The sequence below is a fragment of the Cryptomeria japonica genome, chromosome 4, assembly GCF_030272615.1.
Source record: "Cryptomeria japonica chromosome 4, Sugi_1.0, whole genome shotgun sequence".
Classification (NCBI taxonomy): domain Eukaryota; kingdom Viridiplantae; phylum Streptophyta; class Pinopsida; order Cupressales; family Cupressaceae; genus Cryptomeria; species Cryptomeria japonica.
In genome coordinates, this window is record NC_081408.1 from 37,306,042 (window position 1) to 37,325,838 (window position 19,797).

Below are 19,797 nucleotides of genomic sequence, written 5' to 3' on the forward strand. Positions count from 1 at the left end.
CTGTCTCGGTCTTTGTCTTTGTGCTTTCCTTTTGCTTTCTTTTTGCTATCTTTGTGTGGCTCTATGTGTTTTGAGATCCCTTTTTGGTTTGGATGGGATTTGTTTTTTGTTGGGGTGATCAGGCACAAATCTTTTCTGCTTTAATGCTTTATCTATTTCCTAATATGTAAAAGGTTTGGCTTCCTTTCAAAAACCTATTTTTACTTAATCAAAACAAGAACCTCCTAAGGACTTGTGCATCACATTTGATCCGAATGAGACCATTAAAGAACCTGATGGCCCATTATACATAAGTGAAAAAATCAAAGGTATACCTTCTATAGAAGTGCTTATTGATCCTGCTTGCATGGTTAATGTGATAATTAAAGAATTTATTTATACTTTGCAATTGCATCAAGTGATATATGATGATACTGATGTGGTAGTTAAAGTTTTTGATGAATTCTCTTGTCCTGCTATTGGTTCTATAGCACTTCCTATTGATGTTGGCACTAAATGCTTATATGTTCAATTCACTATCGTTCTTACATTCAATCAATTTTGTGTGAAGTTGGGACATCCTTGGATCTCTTCCATGAAAGCGATTGATTATACTATTCATAAGTGTTTGAAACCTCCTCATAATGGTGAAATCATAAATGTTAATCATAGAATGTATCAACCTACAATGAGGCATGGAGATGTTTGTCTTGATTTCTTTTGGTCCGATTGATTCCAACATCTTCAACCTAAAAGTGATGCTCTCTTTAGATCATATCAAAATTGGAAAAATGAAATGATTTTTTCTTTGAGTAAACCTAGAAATCCAACACTTCGCATTTCTTTTGATGATCATATACCCCTTCTTGAGGATAAGATTATTCTTCCTCCTAAGGAAAGAAATAATCTTCTTCCCAAAGAGGCACCCATTGCTTCTCCTAAAGAGAAGAGTATCCTTTCTCCTAAGAAAAGAGATATTTTTTGTCCTAAAGAAGAATCTATTCCTTCTCCTATGGATGAGTCTAGTATTCTTCCCAAAGGTAAAAAAACTCTCCCTCCTAAACATCAATCTATTGCTCCTAAGGCTAGACCTATCACTCCTCCTCATGATGGACCTGGTCTCCTTCCTACACCTCCCATTCCTCCTTTATATGGTGTGGTTCCTCCTCCTTCATCTTATAGAGAGAAGTGACCAAATTCTCCTATTGTCTAACCTAAAATACCTCAACCAATTCATCCTTCCCTAAAATAAGAGACAAATCCTATACCTAATGAACCTAAATTTTCAGCCAAAACTAGGCAAAACCATTGTGTGAGAGAATGCCAATGGAGGTGTCATGCTAGAGCTCGTGAAGTTGCTTCCCAAACCATTTCTTCTCCTAAAACACCAACTATTGACATTATTCCATTTTATCCTAAACAACATGTTCAACCTAATTCTGCAAGATGCAAAATGCTTAAAACAAGTGATGGTTCAAGTTCTATTCCTATTAGAGCTCCTATTCTTATTAATCTTGAGGAAGAAATATGTGAGAATGTTGTTAATGATGAACATGTTGATCATAATGTTTCTGATGATGAATATGAATATGTTGATGTTGACAATGATTTATCTGCAAAATTTTCAAAAGCATTAATCCTAGCTCCTAGTAATGAACAAAGTGATTCATCATTAGAGCATGGTCCTTTTTTGGAACTTGTGATAGCTCGATCTATTGTGCTCGATGTGGCTCCTCTTTCGTGTTGTCCACCTTCTCAAAATAATGATCATCAAGATCACGAAGAGGATGACGTTCTTTATTAGCTTCATTAATACCATAAATTCTCTCTCTCTCTCTCTATTCTCTTTCTTATTTGTGACATTCTTCTATTTGTTTCCCCTGTTTTTGTATTTGTTGTCCCTAGTGTTGTCTACTTTAGCATGATGCAAAGCATTGAGATCTCCTTTGGTCTGTTCTATGTTGACTCAAAAGACACGTGTTCCCTTCTTCCATGGTGGTTTCCTTTCTTTGGGGGACGAGGACAATTCTATGCACACATATATATACATGATATACATGAGATCATAAAAAGAATAATGACTCCAAAGTTAGGTGAAACCACTTTGCGTTTTGTTCTTTGTGTTTATTATCCTTTGATTTATCCTCTCTTGGGGGATAAATTATTTTGATATCGTGCTTGTCTTTTTTAGGTGTATCCTACCTTAACAATTTCTTTCAATAAGGCATACACAATTGCTTTAACGTGAAGGCATACACTCTACTCATGATTCTCTCCCTTGATACTTAAAGTTACTTAGTGAACATTGTCTTTGCTTTGTGATTTTTAGTATCTTCTTTTGATGAATCATAGTAAAAGAAACTTACTAGTTTTAGTCATGGTTCTCTCTTCATCTCTCATGATCTTCCCTTTTACCTTATCATTGAAGTCATAAGATCCCAAAGTCCACTGGGGGCTTGGTGAATCTTGCCTCTTTGACGTGGTGAAAGTCTTTCAATTTGAATTCCTTGTACTTTACCATGAGTATTTGCATAAGCTAATACTCCCGCTAAAGTGGGGTCTAAATTTAACGTCCTAAAATTGCACCCCTTGCAATTTTTGATTGCATTTGGGTCTTCACCTTAGTGTTTGTGCCCCTAGGCCTGATTGGAGACTTGATTATGCTTACTAATATAAAAAAAGTCATGCAATTCAGTGATGGCCTTACCTGCACCTTGATCCTACCCCAAATTAGGGTAGGACCAGGGCATGACACCCTAATCCTCCTTAATGGGGACCTATCTTGGGGCTCTCCCAATGACCTATGTCAAATTTGAAGTGGGAAAATACCCTCTATATCAGATCATGTCAAAAAATTAATCAATTCAACCTATGGGCAAGTATATAAGAGGGATTTCCCTTGTCATTTGAACATCCATCCATATATCATGCACACACAAGAGATCAATCATTCCAAGGGCAATTGAGCATTTTCAATTTTCCTTCAAGATTTGGAGTCCCAATAGAGTTAAGATTTCAAGCATTGAAGAGGAGATCATCATTCTAATTCATGAATCATAATTCCATATGGAGGCAAGCAAAAATTCACAAGGAGGTATAAGAATTTCATTTTCAATCAATTCAACATCCCCTTAAAGAGGAGGATTTCTACTTTCAATCATTTGAATTACATTATTTCAACCACTTGTTCAATTCCAAAACTAGGGTTTGACCTAAATGCAAACCCCTATTCTCAACACATTTCCCTTTCCTTCTATGTGCAGAAAGTAGGTGCGCAGCTGTACTTCTGGATTCAATCTTTATTTGTAGAGATAGAAAAACCCTTTTCGATGCGTGGAAAGTTCAGAGGACTGATAGGAGGGTGACTTGGTCTGGACACATGATGATTATACCTTTTGGAATATTTCACAAAGAAGCTCCGAATCATCTCAAAGTTATTAGATCCTGGTGCACGTCTGAATCCCGAATCTGTAGCTCGTTGTTTTATCATATTTGTCTTCATTTCCAACACTTAATCTTAATTCAACTAGTGAACTTACAAAAGAGGGTCAATTACATTCCAAACACAACCAATTTGCTTAGTATTCAATCATTGCATCATTTAGGATTGGATCTAGTATATTCATCCCCTCTTTTGAATGTAAAGTCTCTCCAAGTAAAAATTGAGCTTAGTGAACCCTCCTTTCCATGTGGTGAATTTTCTAAGCCCCAAATTTTCCACTTTACACTCCTATTCCTGTATCATCCTTGATTTCGCTTCCTTATGCTTTGGGGCCTATTGTTGAGCCTCCCCCTAAATGGGTGCAAGTTTTCATCACTCATTTGGAGATTCCCCTCATCACTTCTTTGTTAGACATTCCTCCATTGTCTTGACCCATCGATATGTTGCATACACAGGTGTTGTCTAGTGCATCTCTATCTTCTCCCCCATGTTTCAAAGCCTTTACATCAGAGCTTTCTTGAGGTTCTTCAACCTTCTACGGTTGATAAGAGGAATGCTTCTCCTTCTCAGCTTAAACACAAATTTGAGTAGGGCCCCGTTCTAGAGTTTCGACGATGGAAATCATCACAGGTATGTTCCTCATCCCCATATTTGACTCATTCAGTACTTGCTCCTTTGCATGTTTTTGTGTGTGTGATTGAGAAGGCTCCACCTTCTCCTGAGTTCGTCACTGCCCCTCTTTTGAAGGCCGATAGTCCTATTTTTATTTCATCCTCTTCGAGTGATTCACCTGTTTCCTCTACAGAGGCTTGCATGTTTGACTCCTTGGAGGAAATCCCACCTTGTTTATGATCTTCACATGATCGTTTACCCTTGCCTCCTTCACTGCTACTTCATCCCTTGCTCTCACTACTGGTGAGGTGACCCTTGAAGCCCTTGCGATGGTCCCTCTCTGAGATCGCCCTCCTTCTCCCTATGATCTAGATTGGGAGGATGGTGATCTCCTAAGGGATAACCTTTAGGATATTTATCTTTTATCTCCATCTATTTGCATGTGCATTTGATAGTGATCCCCTGTGCCTGCGTTATATGTTTTTTCCCTCCCAAAGGACCCACGTTACTCTGTAGGTACTTGGATACGAGAGGTTGACTTTCTTTTTTTGCTGTGCTCTTCTGGAGGACCCAAGTTACCCTGTTGGTGCTTTGATATGGGAGATTTTATATCGTAAATCTTCTTTTATTTGTCTCTCTACTTCTATTTGTTGTATCTTGCTAAATTTGATATTCGAGAATGATGCAAAGTGTTGGGGGAATCTTTTTGCCTTCTTCCATGTTGACCCAAATGTTTATTTTATCTTTGTTTTCATGTTCTCTTCTTTAGATCCAAGAACTCTGGCATTATGATGATATACTGATCTCGTAGTTGTATTTCATCTCTTTTGTCACTGCTATGGGTTCTAATGCTAGACTATCGGATCTCCCTATCCCTTTGCATTTCATTGTTGATGTTGTGGACATTCATGTGTCACCACTTGATGGTGACATTCCATGGAAACATCTTGCTATGTTGACATGCCACAACTGCTCTTCTCCTTAGAATAACATGCCTTTCGTGCATATCATTCTAAGGGGAAGCCATCTTATTTGCATTTCTGCATAATTGACATATGTTAATCCCTTTTTCATGCTTGCCTTGGTGGGGGCCAAACCACTTGATCTCTTTCTCTTTTATGTTTGCCTAGAGGGGGGCCAAACCATTGGCTCTATCTTTATTTGCATTTTTAGGGGCCAATCTAGTACTTACCATATCTATCTTTGACCGCCCAATCACATGGCTATCTAGCATGCCACTATCCATGCTAGCAAAATCTATCTATATTATCGCCCTATTGTATGGTTATCCATACTGATATATCTTATCGCCCTATCATATGGTTATCCATACCAACATATCTTATTGCCCTATTGTATGGTTATCCATACCAACATATCTCATCACGCTATTGTATGGCTATCTAGAATAACACACTTATTTATCCATACCAATACATCTCATATCACGACAATTGTTAATCTCACATCTTTTCATAAGTAGGGGATTTCCTCCAAATCGAGGCTCATTTCTATTAAGCTCTTATCTATCATTTATCTATATCTCTATCTTTTATCTTATCATCTGACATGTTAGTCTGTAGCTAGCATGTTTGTGATGCATCAAGTAACAATATTTATTCTAAATCTCAGCTTCATCTCGGTGGAGGAAACCTCATCTGATAAACAAAAATATGCCTCCCTATCATGACTCTCTATCTTCCTCTACTTTAGCTTCGCATCTCTCAGCAAAGACATTCTTGCTAAAGTGGGGGCAAAATGTAATATAAAAAATCATACTCTATGCAAATACATGTGATAAATAACACCTTCCACCATGTCATCAGAGGTCATTTGCTTCCATCTTTGTCCTTTTGTCCATCAGGATCACCTTGTCAGCTAAAAATTGGATTTTTACCAAATTTGTCGACTTGTCACCTTCGTAACTCTAGCGCAACATGAAGATGTCCATGCGGCATGTTAGTGTCCCACAAATCTGATAGTCTATAGGTGGTCATTTGAGCACTATGCTTGCAGCTGGAAGGAATCATAATGCCCTTGCATGTACCCACCAACGTGTGTTTTTCATCCAGGGCCTATATCTCTCTCATTTGAAGACATTTTTCAGATCTTATGGTATTTTTGAGATTACTTTTTGTAGGTTGGAGCTCTTGGTGGTTTTCTTGAATGATGATCATATATTTTTCAACACTCTACAGTCCACCATTGTTGCAATCCTTCAAGCAACTCATAGAACTATTTTCGCGAATCTTAGAAGGGAGTTGCCTTGACTTTTCCTTGATTCATTGCTCATTTACATTCATTTGTTTTGAATCTATTATCATTTATATATTATCCTTATCAATACATATTTCCCCATGGCTTTATTTGGGTTGTCTGTGGCGGTGGAAACACCAAAATGGGGTCCTAACTTAGGCAAACTCCAAAACACAATCCCAACATTTTTCCTTCTTGTTTGTGTGCAGGTTCATAATTGTGAGAGAGCTATTTTATTGTGGGAGGATCCAATCATTGACCGATTATGAGCTCTTTTTATTTCTTCACTTTATTTTATCTTAGTCATTTCGTATTTCGCATCCACTAGTTTAGTTTCATTGTTTTCTGTGTAGCTATCATGTTATGCCCACATTTGGTACTCTCTGTACAGGTTCTGTACCTTGTTTGTACAGGACAACAATGTGTCACACTGGTGTCTTGGACTTGTGCACTCTTTCTCTAGACAGAGGCTTTATAAATCCGTCTGAGAGCCCCGGGTTGCGTTCTATTGGTCCAACTTTTTATTTTCATCCCTTGGCTCACCCTTAGCGCCAGTTTGAGTGAGGTATCAGAGTATTGATTTTCTCTCTAAGATTCATCATCGTTGAGGTAGAAAAGTTCCTCTGTTACACTAAGAATGATCAGTTCACACTGCATACAACATGAAAGTGTTTTCCAAAAAATTATCTAAAGATGATCTTCGATCTGTGTTATTGGGTCATATACACTATTTTGAATAATTCACACAACATCAACAAAGGCTATTTGATGGTTTGTTTGTTCCAAAAAAATGGTTTCATCGAGTCTACACAAAGTTTTGTTAAGATTTTGTTTAAAGTTTCTTAAAAATTTGAAAGTTCAATGGGTGAAAGGCTTTGGACTTTATCAATAGCATATTGTGTAAAGTGTTTATTCACACTATATTGGATGGTTGGAATATCTGTCTTGGTGGCAAAAACTCCAGTGTTATGACAAGTCGCATTGCAAGTGGTTAAGAACACATTTATAGGAACTACAAACCAATAATAAGAGGTTAGACAATGGTTGAAAGAACTACAACTTCTTAACTAATAATAAGAAGCCATAAATAGTATCATCATTCATTCAATGTTTTTGTTGTGAGAGTGTTTGATGGTGACAAAAAGAATATGAAAGATATATGAAGACTAATATACAATTTTTATGAAAGCTTCTGTGGAATATTTATTAAAGAGTCTATTTAAAAGACCTTGATAAGTCTAGATATGTGTAGAGGTTGTTTTTGAGATCAAGTACAACAAAAATTATATAAACTTTATGTATCCTTGAATTTGATGATTAAAACTCGTGGTCCAGGATTACTTTTCCAATATCGATTTATCTTGTTGATACTGCTAAAATTTATTTATTTATGACACAATTCTGAGAATAAAAAGTTTCAGATTGAGTGTAGATTCTCACTTAGAGTTTTGACTTGCTTCTACATTGATATTATCATTATTTGTGATAAGTAATAGAGTTATTCAATTTTGCAAATAAAAGTTATTAGAGAGGTTGTTGATATTATTCTGAAGAAACTTTGCAGTTCTTTATGATTAAAAAGTGGATCTTTACTCAATTTATCTAAAGTGTGCATATAACTAGTTTGAGATAGTCATTTGTTATTTGTTACTTAAGGATTTGATGAATTTATAATTGAATCAAATTTTTTATGTAGACAAGTAGTTATTAAAGTTAGGACCGCATGGAAAGAATGAGTTGGTCCTCAGATATTCAATTTGAGGTTTTGTAAAGTTGGTGCTTTGTGAAGGGGTTTGGTGATTCCTTGGGTTGGTGCCCTAAACTTGTATAAACTTATTTAACTGTGAGGCTAGATTAGGATAGTAGATCCTAGAAGCATTTCTCATCATGGTTTTCCTTGGGTTTCCACATAAAATATTGTGTTTTGTTTCTTGTGTGGTCACTTTGTTTTTATGTTCTAGTTGCATTTTCTTTTAGATTTCAGTTTGAAGATTACAAAGTTATAATTATACACAATTTAAGTATTAAGGGAGAATAAGTCACTAAAGTTAATATATTGCACTTAATATTGATTCACTCCCCCCCCCCCCCCCCTCTGTAGTAAGACTATGCTCTTCAAATATAAAATCTAGTGAAAGCCAAATTGATGGCCAATCTTTAGAATACATTTCCATGAGGGGAATTTGGATCTTGAGCACACAACTTGCATAGTGCATTGTTAGACTCATTGTGGAAATTAATGTTATTAATTAAGTAAAAAATGGTGAGGTGTATGTTTGCGAGAGTCCAAGATATTGATTTTCTTAAATCATGAGTTATTGAAATTTCTTTGTAATGTGTTGGAAAGAGCATTAACATTTCCCTTAAGCAAAGTGCAATCTCAAAAATGATGAAAATGAGGATGGCCCCTTGAACTAAGGGCTCAAGGGAAGAGGGATTTGACTAGAGGTTCTTGAGGGAGAAAGGAAATGGTATGAGAATGAGAAATAGATGATACAAGGATGCTCCTGCTTACTTTCTTACTTATGAGGGAGAGTGGAGGAGTCATTTCAATTGAGGGCCAAGATTGAAAAGAGATAAAATATGGGTTAGGGGAAGGTGAGGATTAGCTTAGGGAGTGCCAATTAGGGAGATAATATATAGCTCAAAGGGGAGAATTTATGATGGAAAGTGGGTTATTTACATTGTTCAACATATTCGTTGTTCATATCTATTGGCCTATTTCCTCACCCAACTTCTCTAATGAGGTAAGGACTTGTTACATTAACCTAGGTTCTAAGAGTTGAGATTGTCCCTTGGATGCAAAGGATGAAGTTGAATTTAGGCCACTTTTTAGCTTATTTGACATTTAACTTTCAATTTTCCCTATTTTAGTTGCATATTTTACAAGTTCATTAGGCTTTTGTGGCCTCTTTGAATTCCTCTTACAATATTTTTATTTTTGATCCTTCTCATATGAACTCATGGTGGATGGTCATTAGTGTAATAGATGTACACATTAGTGCAACAATAAAACTACAGTTCCATAAATTTTATTTGTTGACTTCAAAATTTTACATGTAGCTCATTCTAGGCCTCCACAATGAATTTCTAGTCTTAGATTTGACATTTTCCTTGTGCATGTTGACTTTTAAGTCTATCCACCATTTCAGAGTGTTTCTATCCATTTTATTTCTATTTATGCCCTATTATTGAAAGTTGTGCCATTATAATTATCTTAATAGTATAATAATTGTTTAATTATGATGCTAAGTCACTAAATAGTAGGAAATAGGGAGATTTTACTATAAATTATAAATTTAATTATGTGAGTTTGTTCTACAAGGATCTACAACATGTTTTTCATATGAACTTTTCACTAGTATAAAAAATATTTGTGAATGATTGATGTTTGTTATAAGTTTACTCACAATACCATAATATCGATCAAAATGTAACATCTAGATAAAATTATGCTTAAAAATAATGGTTATATCAAGCATCTGCTTTTCTAAAAATAGTTCTCTATTGTTTTTCTTAAGTTAGCAAATAGAATCGATACATAATGGTTGTAATATTTTCTAATTTCACTAAAAGGCCATCCATTTGACATGTTGAATTCATTGAAGTATTTCCCATTCAAACTTGGTTTGTTTATGACCTCTTCATATAAATAAAAGGATTGCAATAGTTGATAGGGATATATAAAAAATGACTATGCAATTTTGAAATAATTTATTAATATAAAGTTTGAAGTACATTATTAAATAAATAACTTGACATCGTGTATATGAAGTAATACTTTTCAAGTTGCAAAAACATGGGTGATAAAGGGTCCTCTCATACCTTGGTTGTAATTGATTTAATTCCTTTTGTATGAATTTATGTTTTTTTATTCATTGTATAGTTGTTCATTTATACCAAAAGTATATTTGCATTCACTTGTAGTAAGGTGGTTTCTATAAGTTGGTTCACTCAACTGTAGTAAACCTCTAAGTAATTACTCGTATCTAGTTAAAAATTATAGTTAATACTTGCAACTAAAACTAGTTTTAAATTGTGTGTTTATTTGCATGTACTAAAAGATTAAGTTATTATTTATTTAATGTCTTATTGTTAGAAACCTTATCACTCTCACTTTAGTTCATAACTTGTCTCACTAGATATCTAGTGCAATTACTTGTAGCCCTTTTGCATATATACTTTCCTCTTAAATGATCATAAATATACATCCCTATATTGAGATATGAGAGATATTAATTAGATGAGTAACATCTCTTAAAAAGAAATTGAACAAGACATTAATGAAGGAACTAGATATGGTAAATGATTGCCTAGTCTAGTCTTGTCATTTTGGTGACGTTTTTAGTACTGGTGTTGAAAAACAAACAAATTAGTTGAATTATGTTAGAATCGACATATCTAGTTGAAAGTATAAGAAAACACAAAAAATGGCTAGAAACAACCTTGACTTGTGCTATTTAGATAGGTCATTTAGATTCATGAATGGACTTAGAAATGATAAGGGCATATTTGTTTGTAAACCAACTTGTTGTGAGTCATGGTGTAGGTAAACCTGCAACCTGTACCATGCATGAAAATACTACAAGATTATTGAGACTGCAACCTATACCATGCATGAAAATACTCCTCTAGCTAAACCATGTGTTAAAGTGCATACTAGAATTAGTTGAAATTTCATTGAATTTGGAGGAGAACAAAATAGAAATTAATTAGATTGTCTAACACATTTGATTTCATTATTTGTACAAGATGAAGGTAGTGAAGTTTAAATATCAATTAACCCACAAAATAATTCATTAATCTCTATTTATGTTGACTTTCGAGTTACCTAATCAGCATCATTTGCCCTAGATATCTATGCTCATTATACTCCTTGGATAGTAACTACATAAGCATTTATGGTAAAGATTGAACAACAAATAATGAAGAAGTTTTAACATTAGTTAACAATGCTACTATTTAACTCGAATTTTCCTATTTATTTTTTAAAGAAGCTCTCAAAAAATATTACACTTTCAACTCTTCTACTTTTTCATGGGCTTCTAATAGAAGATATTTGATGTTTTGTGCCGTAATTATGGTTATTAGTCTAATGCTTAGAAATTGAAACTATTTCTACATCAAAATTTGTGGCATTATATTGTTTCATGCTGTTAGAGTAATAGGGTCTTTACTTGATTAATTAAACAATATTTGTTTAATTATTTAAGTTCCCTATTATCTCCTTTTACACTTAAGCTAACATTAGGTGCATAATAATTAATTCTTTTATTAATTATTATGTGCAAGCCTAGGTTTTCTCTTTTAGGGTTTATTGGCCTATTAGAGGTTAATTTTCTTTTCCTTGTATTATTATTATCATATCACACATTTTGTGAATATTGGGCTCTCATCTTTTTCAACATATTTTTTGTGTATTGCTTTTTCTGTTATTTGCTTCCTTGCTTCTCCTTGTAACATGTTATTCAGCTTGTAGAGATCTTTAGGCTCCTGTGGTGTTGTATTTCTCAACTCTCACATGATATCAGAGCTTCAGATCTACAACTATCTGTTCTTGTTTTGAGAATTGTTGCATTGGAAGCAGATCTGGGGTTTCATGAATTTTTTTTATGTATTTACGGATAGTGATAGGTCCCGGAGACAACTGAGAGCGGGGGGGGGGGGGGGGGTGGTTAATCAATTGTCTAACAATTTTAAACCAAAAAACACTTTAACCAATATACTACTTAATACCGGTAAACTAGTCTTATATGTGGGCAGACAGTTTTAATAGTTAATTGCAATACCGGTAAGGATTAATGCATGAAACAAAAAGATAAAGTCATCCACAACACATAACACCAATATTTGTACGTGGAAACCCTGTAAGGGGAAAAACCACAATGGGAAACCTTACCCACAATCAGATGATACTACTGTAGATAGTAAGTGTACATAAATGGGGTTTGCACATGCAGAAAGGCCAAGCGCCTAGAGCTCACTGCTCAATCACAAATGGGAGTCACACTGACTACAATTGGATGGTTAAATCCAATAAGAATGTATTGCTCAAAATAGCATCTTCATATGCTAGATTCAGTATCGGTGTAGTTCTGATATGCTTTCATAAAAACCTAGCTTCACCTTCAAATGATGTCTGCGTGTTTAGCTCTACTTAATCTCACATATACCTTCTTACAATTCTTTTTCACATTGCCTACCCGATCTTACAAATAAGATCTCACATTTATACCATAGCCTAAGACCAGTTTTAGTAGGTCGGCTCTATAAGATATTACAATAAAAATATTTTACAAACAATACAATATCTGATGCAATAACTGATTCAACATGTCGGCTTAATGCATTTGCAACAATACTTAAGCATCTCCATAGTGTGTCATGCTGATTTGGAAAAGATAAACCTGCTGGTGCATAACCTGGACTTATTTGCCGATAACAGCAAATATGTAAATATGAATATACCAATAACAAATTCTTCAAGACAAGATATCCAAACGATGTCTTTGACATTACCAAGGTTTTCCATGCCATTCCAAGTGTCGGTGATCATTATATCCTCCTAGTGTACCACATACCAGTGACTGTTTAAAAGTCACTTGCTTGCCGGTGAATGTTTGCTGGATCTCCAAAAGTCACTTGCTTGTCGGTGAATGTTTGGTGAATGTTTACTGGATCTCTAAAGTGCTAGAGTTTTAGTTACAACAAAACCAAGTTCATATGCAAAATACCAACCAATTTAGTATACCAACTACTCCCCCTGAGAAGTAGCTTCCTCATCAAAGCCGAAAATAAAAGATTTTTCTGTTAATTCTGCCGGTTGATGACAATCATCAACTGTCTAAGTCACTACCGGTGGGGGTATGACTCCAAGCCGATCTCTGAGATATTCAAAAGTGTCCTTAGGCAAAGATTTAGTGAAAATATATGCAATCTGTTCTTTAGTATTCACATAAACCAGTTTTATCTCCCTTGCTTCAACATGTTCCCTTAGAAAATTCAGTTTGATAGAGACATGTTTAGTTTTAGAATGTAATACCAGATTCTTAGATATATCAATTGCTACAGTGTTATCACAATAGATAGTAATAGGTTCCTTGCATTTTACTTTTATGTCTTTCAACATTTGGTTAAGCCATAGTACATGTGTACAGTTATTTGCTACTGCAACATATTCTGACTTTGTTGTTGATAGAGATGTACAACTTTATTTCTTACTCAACCAAGAAATCAATCCGTTTCCAAGAAAAAATGCTCCGCCGGTGGTACTTTTTCTATCATCCAAATCTCCTGCCCAATTTGCATCTGTATATGCATATGATTCAAAGTTTTCATCTCTAGGATACCATAATCCAAGATTTGAAGTGCCTTGTAAGTACTAGAAAATCCTTTTTACTGCTGATTCATGATTTTTTCTAGGATTACTCTGAAATCTTGAAACAATACATATTGCATTTATGATATCAGGTCTAGTTTGTGTTAAATACAGTAAACCTCCTATCATAGATTTATACCTAGTCGGATTAATAGGTGTAGATTCATCCCTTAGAGATAATTTGTCATTTGTAGTCATAGGTGTGCTTACCGGTTTAGAGTTCTCCATCCCAAATTTATTTAGTGGCTCTTTTAAGTACTTGGATTGACTCAAGAATATACCTTTATCAGTCTGTGAAATCTACAATCCTAAAAAGAATTTTATTTCTCCAATCATAGACATTTCAAATTCTTGCTGCATCTCATTAGAAAAGTCTTTACATAATCCAACTTCTCCTCCAAAGATTATATCATCAATAAAAACTTCTATAACCAAGATGTCATCATTAGTCACTTTATAATATAAATTACTGTCTGCATTGCCTTTAGAAAAACCAATCTTCAAAAGATACTTATCTAACCTTGCATACCAAGCTCTTGGAGCTTGTTTCAAACCATACAATGCTTTTCTTAACCTGTAAACCATATCTTTGTTATTTGTCAAAGAAAATCCATTAGGATGTTTGATGTAAACATCTTCTTCAAGATCTCCATTCAAAAATGCACATTTAATATCCATTTGATATACTTTGTAGTTCTTATGTGCTGCAAAAGCCAAAAATAATCTAACTACCTCAATTCTAGCTATCGGTGCAAAGGTTTCATTGTAATCAATTCCTTCTTTCTGAGAATATCCTTTACACACTAGTCTTACTTTGTTTTTGATAACCTTACCATCTTAATTAAGTTTGTTTCTGAATACCCATTTGGTTCCAATTACATTTTTATCTTTAGGCTGGGGAACTAATGTCCAAGTGTTGTTTTTCTCAATTTGTTCCAATTCTTCTTCCATAGCTTTAATCCAATATTTGTCTTCACATGCCTCATTAACAGATGATGGTTCAATTAGAGAAATAAGACATACCTCTTCATTTTCCAATCTTCCTCTTGTCATAACTCCTTTATACTTGTTTCCAATTATTTGATCTTTAGAATGATTCAGTCTTACATACTGGGGTGTCTTTGTTTGATGTTGTTCTTCAGTTAGTGTGGAATTTTCAGATGATACCGGTGTAACTAGATCTTCATTTTGTACTGGTGGATTTAGTGTAGGTTCATTTGTCAAAATTTCTATTGCCAGTTCAGAGTCTATATACCTTGAAGTTCCTTTGAATTGTTCATCAATCTTCACATTTGTACTCTCAACAATTTTCTACAATCTCTTGTTAAAACATCTATATGCCTTTCTCTTAGATGAATATCCAAAAAATATTCCTTCATCACTTCTAGGATCAAATTTTCCAATATGCTCATCTCTTCTAATATAACATTTGCTTCCAAAAATTCTGAAATATTTAAGAGTAGGAGTAATACCAAACCATAGTTCATGAGGGGTCTTACCGATTTCACCTTTGATATGAACTTTGTTGAATGTATAGACCGTTGTGCTTACTACTTCTCTCCAATATATATGTGGTAGGTTTTCTTTTGATAACATACTTCTGGCTGCATCCAAGATAGTTCCATTTTTCCTTTCAACAACTCCATTCTGCTGTGGTGTCTGAGGTGCTGATAGCTGTCTTCTAATTCCATTCACTTCACAAAATGTATTAAATTCCTTAGATGTAAATTCTCCTCCTTGATCTGATCTAAGACATTTGATTTTATTACCGGTTTCATTTTCTACCATAGCTTTGAATAGTTTGAATTTTCCAAGTGCTTCTGATTTTTCTCTGAGAAAAGTAACCCAACACATTCTAGAATAGTCATCAATGATTAGCATGAAATACCTATCACCTTGTAAGCTTTTAGTTCTAGCTGGACCACATAAGCAGTATGAATTAAATCAAGAGCATTATTGGATTTTTCTGGAATACTTTTGAAACTAGCTCTAACTTGTTTTCCAAATTGACATTCCTTACATACTGTATTGTGAGGTTTGACAATTTTAGGTAAATCTCTAACTGCCTTAATAGTACCGATTTTCACCATGCAATCAAAGTTTACATGACAGAGTTTCTTATGCCATAGCCAACTTTCATCAATATGTGCAATTAAGCATGTCTTTTCACTGTTATTCAATTGAAAGATATTACCTCTAGTCTAATTACCAGTTGCAATTTTCAAACCAGTTCTATTTATAATTTTGCATTTTCCATTTTTGAATTGTAACTAAAATCCTTTCTCAACTAATTGAACAACACTCAAAAGATTATGCTTTAATCCTTCAACATAGTAAACATTGTCAGTATTATGCTTACCATCAAGAGATATTGTACCCTTACCTTTGATCAAACAAGCTTTGTCAAAGCCTCCATTGTATTCTTGAAAGTTCAAGAATTTACCTTTGTCTCCTATCATATGATATGAGCATCCTGAATTAATGACCCACTCATCCTTTACTTCAACTTTAGCTGCCAAGGCCTGTTCTACCGGTTGAGCAGTAGGTGCCGGTTGATCTTCTGTTATAGCAACAAAAACCCATCCATTGTCTATCGGCTCCTCATTAGAATCATCAGTCACAGCTTCACCAACAATGTAACAAGATTTGTCTTTATTCTTCTTAAATCTGTATCTTTGATATTCAAGGTTAGGCTTGTATGTTCTTCTAGCTTCTTCTCTTAGTCTAGCATGTCTATTAGGGCATCTTGAAGCCATATGACCAATCTTATTGTAGTTAAAACATTTAAAGGGTGCTTTACCTTCATACTTGCTTCCAACTGGACCTTTAGGCATTTTCCTTGCAAATAGTGCTTCAAGTTCTTCATTTTCTTTCCTACTTTCTTCAAGTTCTCTTGCATAAAAGGCTTTCCAATCAGATTTGTCAAATGATGATGTTGATGCTTTAAAAGCTAAATCTATTTTTATAGTAGAAACACGACCAAATTCTTCAATTTCAAAAGCTGAAAGTTTTCCAATCAATGTATCCCTAGTTATTGATGTATTAGGCATTGTTCTTAACTCATTTATAGTAGTGACTTTCATTTTATATGCGAGTGGCAATCCTCTTAAATTTTTTGAAACAATTTCATCTTCACTTAAAGTACCTCCACAACATTTAATACCTAAAACAATTTCATTTATTCTTTCCATAAAAGCAGAAATCCTTTCATCTTCTTCCATTTTTAGATGTTCATACTTGACTCAGAAGCTTTGAAGTTTTGCAATCTTAACTATGGAATCTCCTTCATTTAGTGTTTCCAAATGATCCCAAATAGGTTTAGCAGTAGACCTATTTGATAATCCCACCATGATTTGTTGATCTGATAATGCGCTCAAAAGTGCTTCTCTTGCTTTGCAATCATTTTCTTCATCTTTAGTCAAGTTAGGTGGATTGGGCTGACTCTGAGTTGGAGAAGTATAGCCATTCTTTGTAACATCCCAAATTTCCTTTCCAATGCAATTTAGATGTGTCTCCATTCTGATCTTCCATATGCCATAGTTGGTTCCATCAAGTTTAAGACTATCCTTTCTGAAATAGTTAGTAGACATTGGGTCTCCTCAAGTTGTTAAACTTCTGCAAAAAGAGGACTAAGCTCTGATACCAATTGTTAGGTCCTAGAGACAACTGAGAGGGGGGGGGGGGGTGAATCAGTTGTCTAACAATTTTAAACCAAAAAACACTTTAACCAATATACTGCTTAATATCGGTCAACTAGTCTTATATGTCGGTAGATAGTTTTAACAGTAAATTGCAATACTGGTAAGGATTAATGCATGAAACAAAAAGATAAAGTCATCCACAACACATAACACCAATATTTGTACGTGGAAACCCTGTAAGGGGAAAAACCACGGTGGGAAACCTTACCCACAATTAGATGATACTACTACAAATATTAAGTGTACATAAATAGGGTCCGCACATGCAGAAAGGCCAAGTGCCTAGAGCTCACTGCTCAATCACAAATGGGAGTCACATTGACTACAATTGGATGTTTAATCCAATAAGAATGTACTGCTCAAAATAGCATCTTCATATGCTGGATTCAGTACCGGTGTAGTTCTGATATGCTTTCATAAAAACCTAGCTTCACCTTCAAATGATGTCTGCCTATTTAGCTCTGCTTAATCTCGCATATACCTTCTTACAATTCTTTTTCACATTGCCTATACCATAACCTAAGACCGGTTTTAGTAGGCCGACTCTACAAGATATTGCAATAAAAACATTTTACAAACAATACAATATCCGATGCAATAACAGATTCAACATGTCGGCTTAATACATTTGCAATAATAATTAATCATCTCCATAGGGTGCTGTGCTGATCTGGAAAAGATAAACCTACCGGTGTATAACCTGGACTTATTTGCCAGTAACAACAAATATGCAAATATGAATATACCAATAACAAATTCTTCAAGACAAGATGTCCAAATGATGTCTTCGACATTACCAAGGTTTTCCATGCCATTCCAAGTGTCGGTGATCATTATATCCTTCCAGTGTACCACATACCGGTGACTATGCAAAAGTCACTTGCTTGCCAGTGAATGTCTGTTGGATCTCCAAAGTGCTAGAGTTTTAGTAGGTGTTGACATCAATGACAAAACCATACCACAATACCAACAGATAGGCATTTTTTTTTGAGGACTTTGGGCCTAAATGAACCTTACCATCATGCTCAGAAGGCCCAAAAACCCCTATAGTCATATATAAATTGCCTATTTTTGACTCCTGAGCATCTGGGGGTAATTTTTCTTCAGTACCAGGCCGTACGACCCTGACACACAGTGAGAGAAAAAATTTCAAAAAAAATAATTTTTGCCTTTTTACGGCATGTAGGCCAATTTTTTGATTTTTTGAAAAAAATAGAAAAAAAAAAAAAAATTAAAAGTTTTTGGAAAAAGGTGAAAGAAAAATAGTTTTTGAAAAAAATGATTTTTTTTTGCAGTTAGGGTTCAGAGGGTACTCCATACCCCTTACAGTCTGACCGCCGGTTGTCAATCTGACCGACCAAACCTGTCAGCATGGGCCCCCTATTGGCTCCATCGGCCTTGCCCTACTAGCCCCATCCTTCGGCCCCCGTTGGCCCTGACCCCACTGGACCCTACTCTCACCGCCGACTTCCGTTGCTCCCGCTGTCGACTTTCCTTGCTCTCGCCATCGGAGATTGCTTCCCTGCCCACTGGAGCCCTCCTCCCCACCGCCGACCACCTTGGTTTTTTCTACCACCACCACTCCCTCTCCGCCACTCCGCCGCTCCTCCTTGGAGCGCCGTCGGAGCACCACCGGAGCACCACCACTACCAGGCCCCTGCCACCAGACCTCCACCCTCTTGTCTTTTTATGGGGGGGGGTTCAATTTTTGGCCATATCTTGAGCATACGAAGTCATTTTTTCAAAAACAAATAGGCATCAGAAAGTTGGTTCCAATCCAAACCTTGTGGTGTTGGATTTTTTGCTCGGTTTTTCTGTTTGACTGTACTTTTTTCTAGTAAAAGTCAGGACTCTTTTCTGCACTTCCGGGGCCGTAAAATGGGCAAACAAAATTCATTTTTCAAAAATGAATAGGCATTGGAAAGCTCTCAGAATTATCTATTCAAATACGTGATCTTGTTTCTCATAATTTTCATCAGGTACATGAGATTTCAGTTTGAAGGTTTTTTTCTTATGCACTACTTCCTTCTCATCAGTATGTACTAGGGTTTGAGTTTATTTATTGTGGGGGGGGGGTGTTTTTTTCTTGCTTTCTATCATTTATATCAGAAATAAAGAACACTAAAAATATGAAAACAAACAAACCCTTCCGCATCTTCTTTCTATTATGAAAGATCACATAATAAAAATAAACCAACAAGCAGGTGCAGGTGCAGAGTTTTCATGGCAGATCCTTCAGTTGAGTTGTTGACATCACACAACTATCACACTTGGAAGTCCCGCATCATGAGGCTTCTCTGGGCATGAGGGTTGTGGTCTTTTTTGGATGAGGTTCAACCTTTATTGCAGCGCCCTTACAAGCTTCTTCAATACATAAACAAGATGGATGAGGCCATGGGTTTTCTCTCTTTGCTTGTCTCCGACAGTCT